Raw genomic sequence first — 7,248 nt, 5'->3', positions numbered from 1 at the left:
CCCTTAATCCATTCTGTTGGGATGCTTCCTTCCATACACGATTAGCAAAAGTTCCATGTTTTGGGTGGGAGGGAAGGCTGAAGGGAGCTTTGCTGAGAGAGTCAAGGGCCTCTGAGTAGTATTGAAACATTGTTACTGGGAAGTGCTTTACGTTTCATGTATATGGGTTGTGGTTATTTCACAGACTGAATGTTCTAGTGTCTGTGTAGACTGAGGGCTCTTCTCTCATGGGTGGAATAGTAAAGCCCCTGACAGGAACCCTGAGAGCCACCAAGGAGACTAGGACACGACTCTTGCCTTTGGGGGCCTCTGAAATCGACAGATGCAAAATCATCCAAGCAAAAGCTGGGTTGTGGGCACAAAAGTACCGGATGTTCCAGACTTCTAGAGGCAGGAAGATCATGTTTCAATGATGATAAGAGGAAGCTTCCAAAAATGTATTTACACCCTGTCTTGGAAGATGGGCTGCATAGATTTAGGCAGAAGAGGCAAATAAACATGTTTTTGGCAAGAGTTAATGGGTGGGAAGGAACATATTCAGGAAATGGGATGCACTTCTGTTCAACTGTAATGTGTTCTGTATGATGTGGGAAGAAGGCTGGTGTCCACATGGGCGTTGGACTCGAGAGCCTTGGATGTGCCCTGCTAATAGGAGTAGAGTTAACATGACAGCTGATCCATGGGGCTTGGAAACTAGGAAATGGCCCAGGCATGACAGCTTTCCAAAGACGCTCTGCAAGCCAGGAGGAATGTGGCTTGGAGGGAGAGGTGGACGGTGTACAGAGTAGAACTCAGAAGGTTGTTTTGCACAATGGATAGAAAACTAAGGTCTGCTGTACGCTTGTGTGCCTTAGTGAACGCCACCTGATGGTGCGTCTGGGCCGTGGAGATGCGCAGGAAGGAACAGATTCCTCAGGCATCTTAGCAAAAGAACCTGCGGCCTGGGCAGTCGAGCTCAACTGGACGAGGGTAGAGAGGGAGGCTTAAAGGCGACTGAGTGTAGTGTAGGAAGGTCTAGAGCCAGATAAATCAGGGTGACAGGACACACTCCTTTCCTTTTGGTGAATTGATACTTGGGACATGCTAGACCCAATGCCAGCAAAAGCTCGTTGCTTTGTTTGGGTGGAGGTGGTAGTGACAGTGGGAGAGCTCTCCTGTACAGTAGGGTGGGCTTCTGGGGCCACAAGGTGGTGCCATGGATGAGGATGGGAATTGTGAAGAGATTTCTGTACTGTATGTGTGGGTGCAGTCAACTGTTCATAGCAGGGTTTCTTGTACCTATGGGTCGAGTTAAACTGCTTTCTTATTTTCTTCTATCTGTGGGTGGAGTTAAATGAAGTTAAATTAGTATTTCTTGCTAATATCTAAATTAGTATTGTCGCCCGATGCACATAAAGGTAATTTCTGTGACTTTTACATTGGATTTATTAATGAGATTCATGTGCAGAGTTGTTGACCTAGCCTATGGTCAGAAACAGATCATGCTATGTTTGTTCACATGTGTTAGGGACCCCTTCCCAGGATGTGTGTGGTGAAGCCAAGGTAAAGGAAACAAAGCTAAAGAAATAAGATTCTTCCCTATAGCTATCATGGTTGTCTTTCATAGGTGACATTAGGACCCCCTCTTCCTCTCCTCCCCCTCTGCCTTCCCTCCCCCTTCTGTCCTCTCTTTACCCAGAGTACTATTTTCTTTGGGTCTTAGCACTGTCCTACCTCTCCACTTGATTTTCCTTTGAGTTTTGTGCTTTAAAACAGTAAGCTGTTAACAAGGCTTAGTGGAGTGTATCTTTAATCCTAGCGCTCTGGAGGCAGAGGCAGGCAGATCTCTATGAGTTCAGTGCCAGCCTGGTCTACACAGCAAGTTCGAGGATAGTAAACAGACTCTGTGCTCAAAAAAAGAAGTAAGCTATTAGTAGAGTACATGCTCAAGATATTTATGTATTTTTTGTAAATGTTTTGTACCTATAGCAATATATTTTGAAGCTCTAGTTCAAGGCTATAAGTAAACAGTAAGAAAAAAAATTTTTTTAAAAAGCCTGTCCTTAAGGGAAAAAAATGGAGAACTCAGGAGCTCTCCAGTCACCTTTAGAGAAGTGGATATAAATAAGTGTACATATATTGAAAGAAAAATAAGGTATTACAAACAACATTATGCTAGCCAATAATAATTGGGTGTAATTTATTTCATATTTATTGAAAGACAAAAAGTACTTAAGTCACCCAGGAAGAGATAAATAGAGTTGCTCTATTGGTTAGTGAAATTGAATATAAAACTAAAAGCATTTCAACATAGAAACTCCAGGCCCTGATGGCTTCACTGCTGAGTTCTACTAATATTTCAGGAAGAAACAATGCCAACTCTATACACACTCTTCTAGAAAAAAATATATGTAGAATAGCAGTAGGGTAAAGTAGCACCACCCAATCCCAAAAGCAGAAAAGGTTAATACAGAAAAAGCAAATGAGAGACTGATATCCTTCGTGGGATAAAAATTAACAATATATTAGCAGATTAAATCTGACTAAGTCATAAGGACAAGCTATCAGAGCCACACGGGTTTCTTTCCACCTAGACTTCAAGAGTGATTTTATATTAAAAATGGACTCATGTCACTTAGCACATTAGCTAGCAGTGTCTGTTTGAAGGGCCGTCATACCATGAGATCACAGGTAGATCACTGAAGGTTAGGAGTTCCAGAATGAGGGTGTGGACAGGTGATGTCTCCTCAGGCCTGTGCAGCACTCTCCTCTGTGAGTGGCTGCCCGTGTCCACTCCCCTCCTCTTACTGGCACAGGAGTTTGCTCCAGCAAATTTAACAGCCCATTTAACTCAGTTATTCCTTAAACATTCCATGTTCATGTGCATCTTGAGGTCTGCACTTGCAGTCTGTGAATTTGAAGGGGGGGCACAGTCAAGTCCATAACACATACTAATGGTTATGTAGTCATCCCAATAAAAGCAGAAATAATTTTATAAAATTCACCCTCTTTTCCAATAAGCAATACCAACTAATGAGAACTAAAAAACAAAAGCAAAAAAGAAAACCCATAAACGTCTTAAAATGATGAAAGGAATATCTTAAACCTACCAGCTAACAATATTCAACAGGAAAGATTAAAAAGCTTCCTCTGTGGGTCAGGAAAAGCCATTCTTGTGGTCTCCGACTGATGTTATACTGGAAATTGTAGCTGTTGTAAGCAAGGTAATTTTAAAGAACACCCACACTGGAAAAGTAGAAAAATAGTTACCATACGTTATATGACTCTTTAAATGAGAATGTCCCTCATAGGCTCAGGTTTTTGAAGTCTTGTGCCCAGTTGCTACAGTTGTTGGTGTGATCCTGCTAGAGCAAGTCCTTGGCTTGGACTTTGAATTTCCAGAACCACAGGGTGTTTCCAGTCCTCCCATGCTTCCTGGTGTGGTTTACTGTGTGCTACTCTGCCTCCCAGACCCTCTCTCTCTAGAACTGTAAGCTCAAATCAGCTCATCCTTCTGTAAGTTGCGTTGGTCAGGGTGATTTATCACTGCAATAAACTTAAACAACCATGTATGTAGAACAATGGAGTCTGGAAAACAGTTAAGTCAAATAACTAAATGAATTTAACAAGGCTGCAGAGTGTAAATCAGTAATTGAACTTTTAAAAATACCATTTAAGCATTGTGCCAATAAAAGCCAAAATTCTGAGCAAATAAAAATGACAGAAGATCTGTATGAAACTGAGGATCACAAAACAAACAATCCCGAGGTCCAAGATGCAGACGGAGCGAGATAGAACCTGTCTGCAGGGCTTAAGATTTGCTCATGAGAGTGCCAGCTTTCTGCAGCTTTATCTATAGATTAAACGGGGTCCTAAGTAAAATCTTCAAAGGTATTTTGAAGAAAAAGACATGCTGGTTTAAAACATGCAAACACAGAAAAACATTAATTAGTCAAAACAACTTTGAGATAAGAACAGAATTGGTGCCTTCGCATTGCCTGACTTTGCTTTATTATAGGGTTACTTTATTAAACAGTGTGTTGGTATCATAAAAGCTAACAGGACACAACAGAGTGCCTCGAAGTAGACCCGCATCACACACAGCTGGTGAGAGGCATTTCAGTAGAAAAATGGAAGATCTTTCTTCCCACCAAATTCAGCTCTTTTCCACAGACAGAAATGATCTCAAAGTGGACCACTGATCTAAATATAGATCTTTTAAAATTATAAAACTTCTATGAGGAAGAATGAGACTTAAGAGAAAGGCTTGAGCCAAGTTTATAGACACAGCAGTTAAAGCATCGTTCATACATCAGAAAAATCGCCACACTGGACTTCATCAAAATGTAAAACTTTTAGGTCCTTTAAAAATACTTTTTAAAGATTTTAAAGGCAAGTCCCAGGCTGAGAAGATATTCACAAGTCATGTATCTGATGTTAAAACCTTGTAGTTAGAAAGCATGAGGAGTGTTCAGCAAACACTGTCTGGAAATGCTTGGAGCAGAACTTCAAACACAACGGGATGAAAGATAGGTACTGTCATTATTCGGCAGGGAGATGAAAATTAAAAACAAAATGTGAATGGCAAGTCAATCTGTTGGGCTTCTTCAAGGGACAAAGGCCATAGCTTGTAATGTCAGGAATGTGGAGGTCGCTGGCTCTCAGCACTGTGCCATGGAGAGGTGTGAGTGCCTCCCATGCTGTGAAAGTTTCCTTAAGAACTGAGCACGCATGTCCTTAAGGACAGCTGAAGCACTCCTAGGGTTACTCGGGAGAACAGGCAAGCGTGCACACTCAAGCAGCTGCAGTGTGAATACCCCAGCAGGAAACCAGTTCCTACCACAGAGGGCTGCAGAAACAAGCCAAGACACAAGTCACTGTCAGGCAGAGCACCTCATACCTGAGCACCCCAAATCTGAAATCCAGAGCGTTGTCATAGCAACATGACACCTGGGAAGCTTGCTTTGTATTACTTTAATCATGGACGCCTAACTTGTATAGTTTGTGCACATACTCAAGAATTTTAGGACCTCTCACATCTGAAATCTTTCAGATGACAGAGACTCAGCCTGTACTATTTGCCAATAGGGAAAATGTACTATAGACATAAAGCCATATGGCCAAGCCTCCAGCAAACTATATTGGTTAAAATGCCTTGTGGTTCTTTTTTCTAGTTTCAGAGACTTTAAAGTAAGCAGTGTGGAGAAAGGACCATCTATTGGAAGCAGAGGTGGGGGGAGAGAGGATGGTCAGGAGTGTTCCGAGGCAACCAGGGAGACAGCTCAGTGGAGAGGCTCATATGTGGAGCTATGCATCCTCAGCTTGTGCAGCGACAAGCCATTGGAGCTATTAAAGCCCTAAGGACTTGGCTTTCCTTAGGGGAAAGAACGCTGAAGCTCAGGTTAATCAGCCTACAGGAGACTTTAGGGCCTGAGGCCTTCACCCTGGAGCCATAGAGGCCTGTGCCCATCAAACTCACCATGTTATTCCCCTCCTAGTGAGCCCAAGAAAGATGATTTCTGGAAGCAAAAAACTAATTACCTCGTGGTTAGGTGACAGAAATTAAAGACTGTCAATTATTAAGTCAACTAGATTAAAAAAAAAAAAATCTGACATGAACGATTAGTTAGAAAATCTGCGGGTTGGCTGGATGTCCATGTGGTGCAAGAGGACCATTTCCTTCAGTTTTCAGACGTTCACTCTCCGTTTAGAGTGTCCCATTGTCGTTATACTACACCAGTAGATCGTCTCCTTTCCTCTTGCAAAGGGGAAAGCAATGGACAACTGCAGCCTCATAGTGATGCTCAGACTGATGCTCCCAAACAAACACAAACAGCAGTGTGCTCGCCGCCGTGCTCGCCGTCGGCTGCCGGAGAGGCAGAGGGCCAGACTGGTCATCATCTCTCCGATCAGCTGTTGGTGGCTGCTGTGATTTTTTTAAAAGGAAGAACACCACAGAGCTTAAATGCATGCAGAAACAAGGGGAAACAAGGTTGCTTGTGTCGCCTACTGCAGAGGATTTAGAGGCTCAGGTAATGATGGGAAGGTCCCTTAACGTATGTGTTAGTGTGCAGGCAGACGTATTAACTCCCTGAGAAAATATCAGCATCACTCCCCATTGCGTTAGGCTCTTTGGGTACATCTTAAACTTGCTCGAGGCGATTCCCTAGTGAGGATGAGGCAAACGGAATGACCAAGTCACTGCACAGTGCTGCTAGCCACGGAGCATCCATTTAGTAAGTTACACTCACGTGTGAACCCCGCGGCCACATGCTGACCCCAGCTGTAGAGTAAGCCTTTGCAGATGGGCACACTGGTAAACTACGCTGCTTTGTGCACCGTCACATGGTTTCTCCAAGACAAACTAGTCTTTGAACTCATTTCTCCTTCAGGCAGCGCATTCTCGTGGGGATGACTTTAAGTGATAAAGGCTCATGCAGAGGGCTGGGCTAAGGTATGCTTTATAACAAGAAAGAAATTTAGTAACTTAGCATAGTACAAGTTTGTTTCCTGTTGACATTAAACATCTAAACGAGATGGTGAACTCAGTGGCCTCAGTGGACCCGGGCTGATGCAGTCTCCGCCAGCTCACAGCTGGCTGTACCTATAAAGTCGTTAGCATGAAAGTGACGTGGTTGTTGACTCGCAGAACCAGTAATATGGCCCACCTCGTGCAGGTCGGCTGCAGGGTGTGGGTGTGCAGTGACAGTAGCTTTGCTCTAAAAGAAGAGCAGAGTTTTTAATAGAATGACTATACTGTAACTGGGGTGTTTTGCAATAATACCTTTAATAGAAGTTAGTGCTATATACTTAAAACACTAAGCTCATAAGGGTATGTACACTCGTTTGTTAACTCTCAGCTTGTCATCCTGTATGCAATGCTAAGTTGCCAGACTCCATTTCCCAGATAATCAGGATGACCTTGTTGTGGCTCCTGCCGAGTTTTATGCGTTTATATAGAACTACGCTGCTGTAGTTTCCCAAGCAAACCAAGCAGCGATTTCAGCCTCGATGGGGCCTCTCCTGCTAGGACCTCTGCTCCTAGGCATTGCTTGGGTGAGTTCTTGCTCCTTCAGTAAAGCTGAGAAAGACAGCCTAGGATCCGGCTTGGATTACCTTGGGCTTGTGGCTCGGCTCCTTCCGAGTCTTTTAGTCATTCCCAAAGGAACTCAAGGCAGCAGTGGCAGGGACTATCGGATCCTCAGCATTCCTAGGGACACCAGCAGGCTATTCCTACCCGGGTCTGACATCCAAAGGTAGTCTCAGTTT

The 7,248-nt window shown here is 43.5% G+C and overlaps 1 protein-coding gene across 6 annotated transcripts in view; it reads left to right on the top strand.

Moving 5' to 3' along the window:
* Window positions 1-7,248, top strand: part of Btbd9 (BTB domain containing 9) — a 357,625-nt gene that overhangs the window by 136,230 nt on the left and 214,147 nt on the right. The gene's annotated exons all lie outside the window — the stretch shown is intronic.

Source organism: Rattus norvegicus, chromosome 20 (genome assembly GCF_036323735.1).
Source record: "Rattus norvegicus strain BN/NHsdMcwi chromosome 20, GRCr8, whole genome shotgun sequence".
NCBI lineage: Eukaryota > Metazoa > Chordata > Mammalia > Rodentia > Muridae > Rattus > Rattus norvegicus.
This window is presented reverse-complemented; position numbering and strand designations above follow the sequence as displayed.